Below are 17,985 nucleotides of genomic sequence, written 5' to 3'. Positions count from 1 at the left end.
CCGCCGCCATCCGGGAAGCCCAGCAGGGGGCCGTCCGGATCCGGGAAGCCCTGCGGGAGAGCTTCCTGGTGGAGGAGGAGGAGGACTGACCTCTCCCTGCATGCCCCACTGGGGCCTTCTTCCACCCTACCCCCCCCCTTCCCCTTTCCCCTCCCTACCTACTGTCAAATAAAGACACCTGTTTTTCAAACAAAAACGTCTGTTTATTTCACAGAACTGGGGTGGGGGGAGGGAGGAATGAGGGTTGGAGAGGGGAGGGGGAAACCTGGGACGAGGGAGCTGGAAGGGGAGGGAAGGGAGGAAGGGAAAGGAAAGCTCAGGGGTGGGAGTCCGGCTGCCTCTCCCGTCTCGCCACACTGCGGGTCCGGGGGCGTCGGTGGGAAATGGTTGTGAAGGGGGGGGCAGGAGGGACAGGGGATGTGGAGGAAGCAGGAGCGGGAGCAGGAGGGGGAGCGGGAGGAGCAGGGGGAGCAGGAGGAGCAGGGGGAGCAGCAGGAGGAGGAAGTGGGAAGCGGTCGAGCAGGCTCTGGAGGTGGCCTCGCAGGGCATGGCCCTGCTCCTCCAGGGCCTCCAGACTCCTCTGGTGCAGCCTGAGGTCCTCCTGGACCCAGTGGTCCTGGAGACGGAGCTGTCGATCCAGGAACCGGAGGTGCCGCCTCTGGTAGTCCTCCTGGTTCCTGGCTCTCCTGCTTGCCCGGGCGCGGGCGGCTGCTGCAGGCGGTGTGGTGCGCCCTGCAGTCCCAGGTGCTGCGGCTGTGGTGCAACAAGACCAGCGGTCAATTACCCCAGGGGCCCAGGTGTGTGAAACCCAGCTCCCCTCTGCAAGGCCAGGGCCCCTGCAGGATCCCCAGCTGCTGCTCCTTGGTGGGCAAGGCCCAGGCGCACTGTCCCGGGGCTCCCTCTCACCCCAGCCCCCCGTACACATAAGGGGAACACGAGGGTACTCACAGGTGGATGCCTCCCCGGCCTCAGACGACACAGGCGAGCGGCTCTGTGGCGTGCCTCGGGGGTCCCGGGTCCTGGGCAGGCTGGCGGCAGGCTCCTGGCTCTCAGAGCCCTCTTCCTCCTCCTCCGTCTCCAGGAGCAGTCCCTCTGCCCCGGGGTCAATCACGTCCTGGGGGGCAGGGATGGCATGAGCCCCCAGGAGGCGGTCCAGGGCATGGAAGTGGGGGCAGGCCTCCGGGTCGGCCCCTGGCTGGCAGGCCCGGGAGTAGGACTGCCGCAGGTCCTTAATTTTGCAGCGCACCTGCTCCCGGCTGCGCTGGTGGCCCCTGGCGGCCAGGCTGGCAGCCATGCGGCCGTAGACGGCCGCGTTCCTGTGGCTAGTGCGGAGATCGTGGACATTGGAGGCTTCCCCCCAAACCTCGATGAGGTCCACGATCTCCGCACTTGACAAGGTGGGCGCCCGCCTTTTGCGCCCCCGGGCAGGCTCCTGGGAGCCGCCAGGCTGGTCCTGGGGAGCAGCGGAGGGCTGGGAGCCCTCGGATGGCTGGCTCATGTTGTGGCAGGTGCAGGGTCTGCTGGCACGGGTGCTTGCAGCCTTGCAACTGGCACAAACTGTGTAGCCAGCCCGTGGCCCTTTAAGGGCTCCGGGGCCGGGAAGGGGGCAATATAGTTTCCCTGGTGTTGGCCAGAGTGGCCACCAGGGATACCTGGGAAGCCTTAGCCTCCCACTAGTTCGAATTAAGGGTCTACACAGCCCTTAATTCGAACTAGCTAGTTCGAACTAGGTTTAATCCTCGTACAGTGAGGTTTAACTAGTTCGAACTAAGCGCTCCGTTAGTTCGAATTAAGTTCGAACTAGCGGAGCGCTAGTGTAGCGCCTAGGAAAGTTAGTTCGAACTAACATCCGTTAGTTCGAACTAACTTTGTAGTGTAGACATACCCTCAGAGTGTTCAAGCACAACAGGGTCCCCGAGTTCTAGATTCCTGACCGGGATGTTTTCACACCATCAAATCCAACAGATTCCACTGTCTTTGCTTGATCTAAAAGTCTTCTGGTGGTTCTAGCTTTCCAACTGTGTTCAGTCCATTGGGGAGCGAATTACAGAAGTGTCTGTGCATTGTAACAGCTCTAGCTAGCACTTCTATACTGCTAGTCCTCTGTAGACCTCAAAAACCTTTATCCAGGAGGTCAGGAGATGTCTCCTGACTTTTACAAATGGGGAAACTGAGGCATTGAGTGTGGCAGTGACTTGGCCAAGGTCACTCAGCCCTTCAGTGGCAGAGCCAGGAATAAAACAAGGCCTCCAGAGAGCTGGTCCTAGTCTCTCTACCCTGACTCCTTACACAGTGAGCTCTTGTGCTGGGACTCTTTGTACTATGTTTGTACAGCTCCTAGCACAGCAGGGTCCAGGGCCTGGATTGAGGGTCCCTATGAAAAAATAATATTCAATAATCCTTTTCAGGTGTCCTTAAACTATGTCATTTCTCTAAGGTTTGGGGGGCTGCTCTGAATACTTTACAACAACTTAGTGACTGTGCTCACTACAAAAGCAATTTCCCCTCTCCATGTTCACACCTCTTCCCGACTGCTTGGAATAGCCCAACTGACTGAATTGGCCTCATTAGTTCTGGCCTCCATGTGATAAGGTAACGCCCTCCTTTTCATATGTCAGTATATTTGTGTGGCCTCCGGACTCCACTCCATGCATCTGACCAAGTGGGTTTTGCCCACAAAGACTGACGCCTAATAAATGTCAGTCTTTGAGGTGCCGCAGGACTCCCCATTGTTTTTGTGGACACAGACTAACCCCAGCATTGAAAAAGATTCAGGAGCTGGAGTGGCTGAGAGATTTGGGCTTGTTTAGTCGGCAGAAGAGAAAAGTGAGGGGGGATTTGAGAGCAGCCTTCAACTTCCAAAGAGGATGGAGAGAGGCTGGTCTCAGTGGGGGCAGATGGCAGATCAAGGAGCATTGGTCTCAAGTTGCAGGGGGGAGGTCTAGACAGGGTATTAGGACAAACGATTTCCCTAGGCGGGTGGGGAAGTGCTGGGCTGGGGTCCCTAGGGAGGGGGTGGAATCTCCATCCCTAGAGGTGTTTAAGTCTCAGCTTGACAAAGCCCTGGCTGGGATGATTGAGTTGAGTCTGGTCCTGCTTTGGGCAGGGGGCTGGACTTGATGCCTCCAGAGGTCTTTGCCCGCCCTAGTCTAGGATTCTATAACACCAAGCAAACGGCAGGCCAGTGGCGCTGGAACAACTTTTAGTGAGGGTGCTGAGTTACCCACCCCGCTTACAACTGTTTGTGCCTCTCCGATGGCTGAAGGCTCCCGGACAGGGCCGGCCAGATGCCATTCGCAGCACTGGGGCCCAGACTGTCAGATCCAGGAGAGCCGACACCCTAGCCCCTTGGAGCCCGGCCTGGAGCTGCAGTAGGACCCCAGGGTGTGGTGAAAGCAATGGGTCTGGTGGGACCCTGCAGGGGCCACCCAGAGGAGATGGGTGGAAAGCTGGGTACACAGCCCCTGCATCCTTACTTCCAGCACCCGTGTGGCAGGTGGGGTGCAGATCTGACTCCTCACCTCTGGGCACAAAGACTAAGAGCAGTGTCTGTGCTAGCCCCGCCGCCGATCATCACGCAGCGGGGTGGGGACGTTGCTCACTGGAGCTTTTCCGTGCAAGCTACAGTCCCCAAAGGTGTGAACTGCCTGTGAAGCAGAGTTTCCACCCTCAGTAGTGAAACAACATTTGAAATATGTAGATGGTATCATGAGCTTTTGTGGGCACAACCTGCTCCGGTCATCTGAAGAAGAAGTGGGCTGTGCCAATGAAAGTTCATGATCCCATCTACATATTTTGTTACTTTTAAAAAACACCAACCAATAGTCTGGTAGCACTTTAGTTTTTCCTGTTACAGACCAACACAGTTCCCCCTCTGAAACTTCACACAGCTCGGAACACCCCGGCAGACTCGCATCAGCGGGGAAAGTGGCCGAAGCTGCTGGGGCCCTGCTGGAGTCTGCCAGAGCAATGGGAGGGTGTTTGGTCAGCGGCATCATAAGATGCAGCCCCCGAGTCCGATCTGCTGTTACTATTCACCCCTTGTACCGATGCCCCCGTGCTTTGGAAACCGGCACTCGGCAATGGAGCGGGAGTGGGGTCTGTGATGCAAAGTTGGGGTGATTTGGCCCAGGGCTCCCCATGGTACAGCCCCTGACCCCCCCATGCAGGGACTGAACAGCCTCAGATGGCTCCAATGTCCTTGGTGCACAGGGCAGGAAAACAGCAAAGTCACTGAACTCTGCCAAATGTGAAACCCACCCGGCCCCTGACCTCAGCGACGCAGAGCACCAAAGAGCGGTGCAGCCACCCTGCAAAAGAGAGCCTGCTCCTCCAGCTGTTCACACCTGTGCTCGGGAGCGGTTCACACCTCTGAAGTAACGGCTTCCCCTGCAAACCACAGGTCAATAACATGCTGTCAGGTCCCTGGGCTTCTTAGGGCCACGCCCGACCCAGCATCTCCTACAACACAACTGTGGTTATACCCCAACACCCCACTCACCAGGGCAGTGCAGCCTAATGGCCAGAGTCTCTAGCACACAGGAGCTGCCCCCACCCCCAGCTCTGGGATTGAGGGGGGGGGACCCAGGCCCTCCCTACTTCCCCAGGTCCCAGCCCAGGGCGCTATTAGCAGGGGCACGTTCCACTGCTCCCTCGGTGGGGAATCCCACCGCAACCCGCTGAGAGCCACATATTTTGACAGCCCACCCTGCACCATTCCCCACCAGTCTCCACTGCCTCCGGCCAGGGTCCTTCCTCCAGATCCTCTGTAGCACAGACATCCCACTGGCCGGCCTCCCGATCGTCCCTCTGGCAGTTCCCCTCCGGGAGCTCTGCTCAGGCCTCCTGCCTACCAGTCTCACTGGACAGTCGTGTAGGCGTCTCACTGGCCAGTTTCCAGGGCCGGTCCCTCTGGCGGTTCCCTTGCAGGAGCCCCGGCAGCACCTCCTCAGCACACAGTCCAAGCAGAGCCTTCTCCGGGCTTTTATACCCCGGCTGCAGTCTGAGCATGCCCAGCAGGGCTTTGGGGGCGGGGCTTCTTCAACCAGGTGAGCCTGGTTAGGCCCAGCTTTCCCAGTGTGGGGCTGGTCCATTCCTGTCACACCAGGGCTTTGTATGGGCTCCCTTCTACCTGCTTTACCCCTTCCGTCCACTGTGGGACAGTCGCCCCACCACACTGGGCTAAACCATTTGGCCAATTTGATACTAGTGCATTAAAAGCTTTGGTGTCAGTATGTCTGCTCTAGCTACTAGACATCACTCCCCTCCCAAAGCTTGGGAATGAACCCAAGAGCCTTGGCTCACAGGCCCCCACTTGGGGCCCACTCCCTTCCAGAGCTGGGAGCAGAGCCCAAGAATTCAGAAGTGAACTGAACAGAACTCACAGAACGGCGCTGGCAGAGGACCTGGCCTGTTTGCTCCCTGCCCTAGGACCTTACAGAGTTAATACTCCAGAATACTTGGGGATTATCTGTCAGGCAGCTATTTTAGGGGGGTTCCTCAGAGGAACTCCCTTAGAGAGGCCTGGTTGAACAAAGGGGGGCCTGACTCCATTGTGACTGTTTCTAAAAGGCTCTAGCTTCCGTTACACCTATTATTTTTCAGGAAGAACGGCATTGCGCAAGAGGGTTTTTCTTGTGCAAGAAGGCGCAGTGTAGAAGCTCCTTCTTGCGCAAGAGCGTCTTCTGAAAAAAATGGTGGCTCATTAGGTATGCAAATGAGGCTCGGTGATAGTCCATGCTTAGCCTTATTTGCATATTACTCGCACAAGAAGCCGCACGTGTAGACATAGCCTTAAAGTGCCTGGCCAGGACAGATCTGATTGGGTTTCAAGCCACTGTCACTTAGAACACAAGAGTTTCAAGAACTAGCCAGATATCTAGAAATGAGTTAGTTAGTACTATTGTGTGTGTGTATGACAGATAGTGAGAGAGATGCAGCCGTGTTCGTCTGGTGTAGCTGAAACAAAAGACAGGACTATGCAGCACTTCAAAGACTAACAAGATGGTTTATTAGGTGATGAGCTTTTGTGGGCCAGACTAACTTTCTCAGATCAATTTGTGGAAGAAAATTGGCACGACCATACAGGCAGTCCCCGGGTTACATGGATTCGACTTACATCGGATCCCTACTTACAAATGGGGTGAGGCAACCCCGCACTAGCTGCGCCCCCCCAGCAGACCGCCGAGACACGCCGCAGTCCCGCCACCCACGTCCTCCGCAGCGAGAAAAGCCACTCAGCGTCTTCCTGATCTGCTGTCCCCCCCCCCCCCCAAGCATACCAGGGAGATGCGGAGCGGCTTTTCTCAGCAGACACCTCAGCTTGGGTATGTCTACACTACCCCGCTAGTTCGAACTAGCGGGGTAATGTAGGCATACCGCACTTGCAAATGAAGCCTGGGATTTGAATTTCCCGGGCTTCATTTGCATAAGCGGGGCTCCGCCATTTTTAAATCCCCGCTCGTTCGAACCCTGTGCAGCGCGGCTACACGGGGCTCGAACTAGGGTTCCTAGTTCGAACTACCTAATTCGTGCCCCATGTAGCCGCGCGGCACAGGGTTCAAACGAGCGGGGATTTAAAAATGGCGGAGCCCCGCTTATGCAAATGAAGCCCGGGAAATTCAAATCCCAGGCTTCATTTGCAAGTGCGGTATGCCTACATTACCCTCCTAGTTCGAACTAGGAGGGTAGTGTAGACATACCCCTAGAGAATAAAGGACTGAGGGAAGTGAGGAGTGGGAGAATAAAACTGAGTTCTGGAGAAATGTTTGGCTAGAGTTTCCCATACAATATGTACCAGTTCCGACTTACATACAAATTCAACTTAAGAACAAACCTACAGTCCCTATCTTGTGCGTAACCCGGGGACTGCCTGTATATACCTCGACCCCACTGTGTTCTAAAATTTGATTTGTCAATTTTATATGTGTTCACTTTTTTTGATTGTATCATTTTGGTATATATGGTCGTGCCAATGTTCTTCCACAAATTGATCTGAGGAAGTGGGTCTGGCCCACGAAAGCTCATCATCTAATAAACCATCTTGTTAGTCTTTAAAGTTCTGCATAGTCCTGTCTTTTATGACAGATAGATAGACTGAGTGAGTGAGAGAGTGAAGCGATAGATACATTTGTAATCAGATTAAAGGTAGCTGTAATAGTGTAACAGTTCAGTGTAATAGTGTGACTGTTTTGTTTGCCAGTCTCCCCTTGTCTGGTTACTACTGTACCTAGAAGTAAATCACTTTTGTTGTTAAGATGGTTGCTTTTCTCTCCTGCTCACTCTCTCTGTTTTGTTTTTTTTCATCTCACTAACGTGCTGCCTGTCAGGGGTGCTTTGGCTTCCCCATTCCCTCTGCGGCAACACTCCTTGCACCTAAGCTAAGGATCCCTGCAGCGCCCCAAAGTCCTGTGGGGTTTGCTCGCCAGGAGGGTCTCTAACACAACGGTGGTGGTGGGGTGAAAGTGGGGATTGGGAGGAGCTGAACCTGGGGGTGCATGAGAGCGGCAGCGGAAAGTGCCATTTAACCAGCCCATTGAGTCCAAGGGCGCAGGAAGGTCACAGCCAGGCATTGCTGTGCAACCAGCTTGCTAAGGTCAGGGACTTAACAAAGGTCAGCTTGTGAGTGCTGATTAACCAGCCCTCTCAGACACGCTCTGGTTGTGGGTGTGGGTGTCCGTGTGTTCTTCTGATTCTAGGGTGGGAAGAATCCAGCCTGGGGGAGCCTAGTTCTTGCATGAGAGCTCCATTGGGAGAGAACTGGCAGTGGGGAGAATCCAGCTCCATAGGAGAGCACAAGTAGCACAAGGGTAAAATTATTAACCTCCCCATCCCCCATAAGTGAAACCCCAATAAATGAGCACGCCCCAGAGTAACGGGCACATCTGGTAACAGTGGGACCTCCAGGGTGCCAAGAAAAGTCCACACTGAGAGTAATGCTAAGCTCCAGACAGGCCGTGGAATGGAGAGTGAAAGAAAGAGCGAAAGAGCGAAAGAAAGAGCGAAAGAAAGAAAGAAAGAAGTCAGGCAGCCAATCAGCAAATTGGTCCAGTAAAGTGAGAAGTAAGTTACAATTCTATTCACAACCCAAAATGTTTTTCTGGTGACCCGAGGGCCAGCCTCGTTACCAGATCAATACTGCACTGCAGGCAACTCTAAACTCGAGGGTTTCTTAGAAAGGAAAAGAAAAGAAAGAGCTGTCAAACGGCCAGAGTAATGAGAGGCATACATAGGACTTCTGAGTTCCTAGCAGCACCAGCGAGTTTGCTGTCTTGTGTACCACAGCCTTGGCTCAGATGGTCTGCCAGCCCTTTGCTCTGAGAATCAGTTTGCAGAGACGTTGCACATATGGGAGAAGCAGGACTGAAGGCAAAATGAAGTGGAGGCAGCGGCAGCCTTTCTCCCAAACACAAGCTACATAAAGCTCACAATACGAAGATGACACATACACAGAAATAAGCGGATCAAATTTAGCAAATCACAACAGTAAGGGGACTGCAGCTGTCAGGGTTGCCAGGTGTCCAGTATTCTACTGGATAGTCTGGTATTTGCGCTGTTTGTCCAGTAAAAAAATCAGAAACTATGCAATGTGCAATGTCCAGTATTCTCTGATTTTTCCAGCTGCGCACCAGACAGAAGCCTGGCGTTGGTGGGGGGAGCAGCTGGAAGGCGGGGCCACGATCGGTGCTAGGAGCCTGTGATTGCGCAGAAGCCAGGCAGGGGTGGGAGGAGTGGGGTTATTATCCCACATTCCTTTTTTACAAGGAGGTTTACAGGATCTGTCGAAAAAGGCTTTCTTTCTCGACAGATCCCCCTCTAGACTGCCGCTTTTTGCCAACAAAGTGCTGAGTCAGCAAAACATGATGGCCATTTTATGCAAATTAGGCACTGGATATTTAAATCCCTGCCTCATTTGCAGTGTTGACCTGCCTAATCTGCATCCCTCTGCCAACAGAGGGATGCAGTCTAGACATACCCCAACTAAACCAACCCAGCCAGGGCTTTGTCAAGTCGAGATAAAAATCTCTAGGGATGGAGATTCCACCCCCTCCCCAGTTAACCCATCCAAGTGCTTCTCCACCTGCCTAGGGAAATAGTTTGTCCTAATCTCCAACCTAAACCTCCCTCACTGTAAATTGAGACCATTGGTCCTTGTTCTGCCATCCGTCACTACTGTGAACAGCCTTTCTCCATTCCCATTTATTCATGCCATTTATTTAAAAAGAGACTTTTCGCAGACTCGGGCCTTGTCTGTACTTACCCGGAAGGACGAATTAAGAAACACCACTCCATCGTCGTTAATTGCATAGCAGGAGTCAATGTACTTTAATTTGACCATCAGTGCCGTTTCCACCGCAGGAGGTCAATGGACGCAAACACTCCAGTCAGTGTCCCTTACACCTTGTGAATTGAGGAGTCCTGGCGTCCACAGAAGGTTAGAACACAGTGGAAGAACTAAGGCAAACACAATGTTGGAGAAGGCTACTGATCTGCTGCCACTCACATCCAACTGAAAAATTTCAGAGACCTAGAACATATGGAATTGTGGGGAGAGCAGGGACTCAGTAAGATACACCCTAGCCTGTAAGAATGTAAACCAGGTTTTAAAATATCAGGGATCTATGAACAAATAAGGCCAAATTTCCAACTCTCCCTAAGTCTAAGGCAAAGATTCCTTCAGTCTTCAGGACATACTGCATTTTGTGTTCTCAAGCTCACACCCGTGTCCTCCATTAGTGTCGGAGCACTGCTGCTGAGTTTGTCAACAAAACCTGTCTTGACCAGGGTGAGAAGAGACGTCCTAAAGACCAGCCAGAACTTCTCCCCCACAAACAGGTAGAAGATGGGAGAGAAACAGGCATTGAAGCAAGCAGTGATGATGTAAATGACCAAGAGAGTACCCGACACCGACTCTGGCAACTCCTTCCTGTAGACAGTTGCACTCTGGAAGAGCTGGTAGGGCAGCCAACCGAGGAAGAAGGAAGCCACCGCGGCCACCATGACTTTGAAGGGCTTCCCAGCCCATGCCAGCCTCTTCTCCTTCATCTTCAACCCCACCCGGGTATAGCATCCCACAATGGTGCATAAGGGCAGCAGGAAGCCCAGAAGGAACTGGATCACAAACATGGTCAGATGAATCTGATGCCCCAGAACCCATGTCTCAGTTCCATTCCAGTTTCTGGAGATATTGTAATTGTTGATGCAGGTGATTCTGTCCCTGTCCACCACGTGGGTCTCCCGGAAAGCCAGGTAGGGAGCGCTGAGACCAAAGGAGACCAGCCACACGCCCACGACAAGCTTCCCAGCCAGAGCCAGAGTGCGGTGGCTTCGGGACCAGATGGGTTTGTGAATGAGGGTGTAGCGGTCCAGGCTGATGAGGGTGAGCAGGAAAACGGAGGAGAACATGCCCACGCAGACGAACGTGTTGAGGAGTTTGCACATGGCCGTGCCGAAGACCCAGTGGAGACCCAGGAGGATGTAGACAGCAAAGAAGGGGATCAGCAGGGTGAAGAGGAGGTTGCAGGATATAAGGTGGAGGAACCAGAGCGTTGTCACCGTCCTCCTCATCTTCAGCCCCAGCACCCACAGGTACAGCCCGTTCCCCACCGCACCCACCAGGAAGGTGATGAAGAGCAACCCAGCCGCAGCCAGGTGAGCAGGGCTCAAAGCTGCTGGGCTCTGGCTGGAGTTTGCCTCTGTGGTTGATGGGAGGGTGGTTTTGCCTTGGTCCATGGTGCCCTGGGGAGAGACAGAAGAGCGGCTAGAAGGAGGACAGAAGAAGAGAAAGGGAATGAAAGAGGAGAAGAGAAATACCAAAAGGGTTAGGAACACACTATAGGAGAGGGCTTCTATGGGCCCTTCTGTTTATTCGGACAGTCCAGGAAAGGTATTCATCACACCTGGGCTACGACTGATGGAACTCACTGCTGCTGGAGAGTGCTGTGAGTGGGCGGGCCACTGGGGGATTACTAGAGGGGAAGGGGACACTCAGGGAGAGCAAATGCACAGAATGCCACTTGCCTGCCATCTGGATGCTTAACTGGCTCAAGGGGCCAAGGAATGGAACACAAAGCCTTTCCCCTCCAGGATGGCCAGTTCTAACCTGGCCCCAAGGCAGGGGATCAGGCCTGCTCAGTGCGCTGGGGATCAGTGCTGTCAAATCCACGTATGTGAGAGCTTGTTTCAGTGGAACTCCCTGCCACAAGGCAGAAGAAGCCACCCTTCCCCCACCCCCGTCTCTTGTGCTTCTCTGCCCGTCCCAGCAATTGCTGCTTCACCCTTGTAAGAATGTACAGGGTCATTTCCTCCCTCCCCACGACACAGGAAGCCTCCATTCGCCAACCTGCTTTCTCTAGGCCACAGACGGGCTGCCCACCCTGCCCCTGACTGGCCTGGTTAGCACGGAGTCCTCTCAGTGCTGCTGAGCAGCCAGTGGTTAGAGAAGGAGGGAGGGGCCGGAATCCAGGACTCCTAGGATGGGAGAAGGACATGGGCTTTTAGGGGTTAGACTGCAAAAATGGGGAACTACCCAGCAGATTAACATGAAACGGTAGAGAAAAAAAATCACCCATATCCTGGGTCTCACCTACTAACCTCTCTGTTGCAAGCCCTTTGTTAATGCCACAGCTCTCCAGTGGCTGGGAATCCCACAGGCTAATTCCTGTCTTCCGCAGTGGGGAGGAGTTTCACAGGCCCTGGGGGGTGGAATGTCAGGCGCTGGGTTTCACTGCTGCAGGGGGGTCAGGTGAGTGGGGTGGGGGGCTAAGGCAGCTCCCTGCCTCTCCTGGCACCACAGACTGTGCTGTGCCCCAGAAGTGACCGCAACAGGCTCGGCTCCTATGTGGTGGGGCGGTGGGAGATGGGGGGAGAGTGCACAGGTCTCCATGACTGCGCCTGCCCTGAGCACTGGCGCCACACTCCCATTGGCTGGGCACAGCCTGGTCAGGAGAGGCCAGAAGGCTGTCTTAGCACCCCTGCTGCAACACTGACCAGGAGCCACTCAAGGTAAGCCCCTTCTGCCCCAGCCCTGACACACACACACACAGGGTACGTCTAAACTACATGGCTCCATCGACGGAGCCATGTAGATTAGATAGATCGGCAGAGGGAAATTTAAATTTAAATGGCTGCCCCGCTCTGCCGATCAGCTGTTTGTCGGCAGATCGGGGCAGTCTGGACGCTCCCCTGCCAACATGAAAGCCCTTTATCGACCTCCCTGGTAAACCTCATCCTACGAGGCATAATGGGGAGGTCAATAAAGGGCTTTCAGGTTGGCGCGGGAGCGTCCAGACTAGAGTGCAGAGCCGACAAACAGCTGATCAGCTGTTTGTCAGCTCAGCGCAGCAGCCATTTAAATTTAAATTAAGCCACAATTATTTAAATCGTGGCTTCATTTCCCTTTGCCGATCAGCCTAATCTACATGCTCCATCGATGGAGCCATGTAGTTTAGACATACCCACACACACTCACTGAAGCCAGAGCTCCCTCCTGCACTCAAAATTCTCATCCTCAGCCCCACCCTGCAGCCCGCACTCCAGTCAAATTATGCTGGGTCGCAGGATCAACAATTTTTTTCAACTGGATCATGGGAAAAAAGTTTGAAAACTGCTGGTCAGACCCTGCCTCACACTATGGTATGGTATTTCGCAGGCTAACTCACTTGAGATCCAGTGGCAGGGAGTTTCACTGGCTTGCCTCTGCAATAGCAAATGTCTGGGCCTTCTAAGTGGACTTAACAAGGAAATTCCCCTTCAAACCTACACGCTCCGCCCCCACCTGCTCTCTGAGATCACAAAGCTGCGAATCATAAATAGAAATGACCCTTCAGACCCTGTCTTAGAGCCCTCACTTAAGAGAAAGCCATCGCTTTAAAACAAGCCCCGGCATCCCTCCCAGGATAGAACCAGTGGGAAATTCAAACTCTGCTGCGCCAGGCACTGTACAAAGAAAGACAGTCCCTGCGGGCATCGCGCACTGTGTAAGGAGTCAGGGCCACTCGAGACTGGGACTGGGTCTCAGGAGGCATCGGTGCCATTCCTGGCTCTGCCACGTTGACCAAGCCACTTCCACATCCCATTGGTACAAATTGGGAGACTGAGACTGACCTTCCCATCAGATTCTACGAGGTATGAAAACACCCAAACCCAGTGAGGTCCTAGCCCCGCTCAGGAATCTAGGACTCAGGGACCCTATTGAGTGTGAACAAACTAGGGCAGTGGTCACCAACTAGTAGATCTTGGAGCCTCCGACAGGTGATCCTAACTGGTTTGGCCAGGAAAGTATCAAGCACTGGCAGTTCAGTTACCCTCCACCTACTTCTCCTGTCCTCTGCCTTGGAGCTGCTCCCCTGGGAACCTCCTGCTTGCTGTGCCAGGTCTGGGAGGGAGAAGGGGGGGCGGTGATGTCAGGGTGTCCCTCCTCCCCGCCGCTCCTGTACCCCATCTCCACACAGAGAGAAGGGGATGAAGGGAGCTTAGCAATGCAAATCTCTGTCATTCTCACAAACACCCACTGTCTTTCACTCTCATCTCCAGACCCAACATGTACGTGGGAGGTTGTTGTTACATTTTTTACGTTTACTTCTTTTTGATGGGTCTGTGCATTTCATCATTTTAATTCTCTGACGCTTCCATTTCATTCTTTGAGCAGTGAGTTCTCAAATGCCGAACCTGTCGGGGCTGGAGTAATTACCCCGTGGCCATTGCTGTTCCTGGAAGTAGCTGGCATGTCCCTACAGCCCTGAGAGAGGCGGAGCAGGGGGCCTCCACAGGCCGTCCTTGCCTGCAGACACTGCTCCTGCAGCTCCCATTGATCAGTAACGGGGAATCGTGGCCAGTAGGAGCTGCGGGCTCAGTGCCTGTAGATGAGGGGCAGGGCATGGGGCCATGGAGCCATGGCTGTACGTGCCAACTGCTTGGTGTGGTGAGGGCCAGGGCAGCACTGAGCTGCCTTAACCCCACAGCTCCACCACCTGGAAGCCGTCTCAGTTAAATGGTGCCCAGCCAGAGCCTGCTTCCTGAACCCCTCTCCCAGCCCTGAACCTCCTGCCCCAGATGTGAGTCCCCCTCCAATCAAACTCCTCAGAGCTGCACCCAGAAACCCCTCCTGGACTCTAAACCCCCACCCTGGGCTAAGCCCAGAGCCCACACACACACTCCCAAAAACACTTGGCCCAGCGGACCTACAAGGGACACGCTGTGCCCAGTGAGAGCGACAGGCGTGGGGCACGGGGCTGCCCCCCCAGCAGCCTGTCCCAGACACACTCTCTGGTGGGAGATCTCCAGGCTACAGGCTGGCAGCACAGAGGCACCTGGCGGCCTGTGGAGCCAAACAGCCTCCCCCATGAACTAAGGGGCTCAGATGGGCTGTGCCCCCACCCCTGAGTTGCACAGAGCCCTGGAGGGGGTCAGGGCCCTTGTCAGCCCTCTTGTCGCCCGGCGGATTGGGGTCAGGTGACCCCACTTTTCCCGCCTTTTTCCTTTTCCCGCCCTTTCCAGGCCGGGGTCAGTGACAGGCGGCTGACCAGCGCCTCAGACAAACGCAACACGGTGGACGTACACACTGGCGCCCCTCCCCCGACAGCCCCTCCCCCCCACCCCCGAGTAATGCAGCCGGCAGCCGGGAGAGCGACGCCGCATTCCTCCGCTCCCCCCACCGCTGCCCGTGGGGGGGACCCCTGCTCTGGGCGCCAGGCCCCCGCTGGTCTCCCAGGCCAGCCAGAGGCGCTGGCCCCCGGCTCCTCCCACCCACGGCGTTTGGAGGGTCCCCTGCCCCCAGCGCCCCCTTCGCACGTCGCCCCGGCAACAGGGTAACTCTTCTGTACGAAGAACCAACCCCGCTCTGGGGTGCGGTCGCAGGCGCGTTGTGAGCAAGGCACGAGCAGCGACTGTTCCTCCTGCCCGACCGCGTCCAGCTCAGGGAGCCTCATTTCAGAACAGACGGGACCAAACTGGGGAAAGTTCAGAGAGGAGCAGCACAAACGAGGAAAGGGCGAGAAAACCCGGCCCGGGAGGGCGACTGAACGAACTGGGCTCGGTTAGTCTGGGAAGGAGCAGACGGAGAGGGGACACGAGAGCAGCTTTCAAGTATCTACAAGGGGGTCACAGGGAGGAGGAAGAAAAATTCTTCCCCTTGGCCTCTGAGGACCGGACAAGCAGCAATGGGCTTAAACTGCAGCCAGGGAGGTTTAGTGAAACACGGGAATAAATTGCCTGGGGAGGTTGTGGAATCTCCATCCCTGGAGATAGTTAAGCGCAGGCTGGACAGACACCTGCCAGGGATGGTCTAGACGGAGCTCGGTCCTGCCGTGGGTGCAGGGACTGGCCCTGATGGCTTCTCGAGATCCCTCCCAGTCCTACGATTTTATGGGTCTTGGCTCTGGTCCTCCCCAGACACAGGGGGTACCACCGCCCCTCAATGCCCCCCCCTACCCCCATCTGCAGGGGCTGCCAGAGGCCCAGGGAGGGAGGGATGAGGGGAAGGAGAGAAGCCTCACACCCGGGTCCAGCATCCTGCCTGAGCAACAGTGTGGTGAGGCCAGGAGCAGACGGGCAGCAGCGGGCAGAGCTGGCCAGGCGGGAAAGGCTGAGGAGGAGGAAGGGGCAGGTGGTGACGGGCTTGTCTCCTGTCCCACCCACTGCAGGTGCTCCCTTGGCTCCAGGGGTGGCTGGGACTGGGGGGGGGGGCATGAGGTGCTGGGCTAAATGGGCATGGAGGGGGCAGAGAGGGGCCGTGGTACTCTAAGGGGGAGTGGGAAGAATACAAAGGGGATTTGGAGGACGCAGAAGAGGGGGAAGGGAGAGGTGTGGAGCCCAAACCCTCCCAGTGAGAGACGCAGCATTTTATTGTCTCCCCTGAAGAACCCATCCCGCCACAGCCCCATGCTGGGTACAAGCAAGAGTCCTGGTGCCAAGCCCCCACTCTAATCCCGTGGGCTCCATTCCCCTCCCAGAACTGACAGCAGAAACACACACACACACACACACACACACACACACACACACACACACCTCTAACCACTAGGCCCCACTCCCCTCAGAATACAACCTGGGTCTCTCGTACGCAGCGGTGGGAGTTCTGTAGCAAGTTCTCATTGGGGATCTCCGAGCTCCAAGGAGATGGAGCCTGTCGAACAAACAACTCTGGGGAAGGACTTGATGTGCCTGAGACTATCTAGAACAGGAAGAGGCAGGACTGCACATGTGCTGTGTCACTCTGAGATCCTCCCACCACTTATAGATAACACAAGAGCTCCCACAGCTATTGCTCACCTGCTCTAACCACTAGACCCTATCCTCGTCGAGCTGTGACCAGCAGCCCACATATACTGTATTAGGAAGCTGGGGGCCAGAGCACCTGGGTTCTCGCCCCACTTCTGGGAGGGGAGCAGGGGCTGGTTCTAAGCTGGTGCGTGCTGCTGTGGTGGGTTCTTTGCTACGACAGTGTCCAATGATCGTTTATGGTTTGCAGCTTGTGGATCTTAGGATATGTCTACACTACCCCGCTAGTTTGAACTAGCGGGGTAATGTAGGCATACCGCACTTGCAAATGAAGCCCGGGATTTGAATTTCCTGGGCTTCATTTGCAAGTGCGGTATGCCTACATTACCCTCCTAGTTCGAACTAGGAGGGTAGTGTAGACATACCCTTAGAGAGCAGGTGGGAGTGCAGCGTGTAGAAATAGCAAAGCTACGGTGAGTGAACTCACCAAACAGACAGGGTTTGGCAGTGAGGGGACAGACACACGGACAACGTTTTGCCGGGAAACACAAGCCATCCAAGACTCTGTCTGGGCTAGGTCCATATTTCCACCATCCGCCACCCAGGTGAGTCGAGACGATGGGCAGAGAGCCCAACGCTGGATCTGAAGGGGAATTTCCTAGCTCAGGACCCTTAGACACCACAGACATTTGCTATTGCAAAGGCAAACCAGTGAGCCTCTCCACCACCGGGTACCAGTGGAGTTAGCCTGTGGAACTCCTGCCACTGGGTACCACTGGAGTTAGCCTGTGGCACTCCTTGCTAATGGGTAGAAGTGGGGTTAGCCTTTGGAGCCGCCTGATACTGGATACCAGAGAGCTTAGCCTGTAAAACTCCCTGTCCCTACGTGGCAGTGGGGCTAGCCTGTAGGACTCCCTGCCACTGGGTAGAAGTGTGGTTATCCCATGGGACTGCCTGACACTGATTAAGAGTGAGGTTAGCCTGTGAGGGGCACTCAGTGAAGTTAGTAGGGGAGGTCTGTGATGTGGGTGAATTTTTCTCCCTCATTTGATGTCAAGCCCTGAGCTGTTCCCCAATTAAGGTCTACCCAGTGGCTCTCAACCTTCCCCAACTGCTGATTTGCCTGGCCCAACCACATGCTTCACCTCACTGAGAAAGGACCTGCTTACACAATCCGACACAACGCACACAGTGCACAGCACGGTGCCACTGACGGCTGCCCTTCCTGTTTTCTCAGATACACATCAACTGGCTGAGCACTCTGATACTCACCGTCCGGGGTCAGAACACGGAGCAGTATGAAGAAGTCACTGTGGGAAAGCTTAGCAGGGACTGACGTCAGCAGGGCTCTTTATTGTGCCTGTTGTCAAACTAGGCAACTCTTGTGATGAGCTGACTTACCCCCTGGAATAGCTCTGTGTGCCCCCAGGGGTACATGTGCCCCTAGCGAACAGCCACTGTTCTAAGGCAGCACACCTCACTTCCTCCTACAACCAAGCAGTTCTGACCCCTTCCCCTGACCAAGTGCTCTCCTCTTCCACTCTTCCATTTCCCTCCTCTTTCCTCACTTCCAACTCCTCTTCCATTTCTCCCCGGAGCACCAGGGAACAAGATCATTATCTAAAACTAGCCAATTAGCCCATCATAAAATGAGATTTTCAGGTCTCTCCTCCACGTAGGTCTTCTCTCCTGAGCCTCTGGTCTCTTGCTCCATCTCTCTCCCTCCTACTGCCTCCCCCACCCCCTCTCAGCTCTCCTCCACCTCTA

The 17,985-nt window shown here is 55.0% G+C and overlaps 1 pseudogene; it reads right to left on the bottom strand.

Annotated features, from left to right (window-relative positions):
- Positions 1–6,760: 6,760 nt before the first annotated feature.
- LOC102460822 (putative G protein-coupled receptor 33) lies at positions 6,761–12,164 on the bottom strand (annotated as a pseudogene).
- Positions 12,165–17,985: the final 5,821 nt, after the last annotated feature.

The sequence above is a fragment of the Pelodiscus sinensis genome, chromosome 22 (genome assembly GCF_052426305.1).
Source record: "Pelodiscus sinensis isolate ZL-2025 chromosome 22, ASM5242630v1, whole genome shotgun sequence".
Classification (NCBI taxonomy): Eukaryota; Metazoa; Chordata; order Testudines; family Trionychidae; genus Pelodiscus; species Pelodiscus sinensis.
This window is presented reverse-complemented; position numbering and strand designations above follow the sequence as displayed.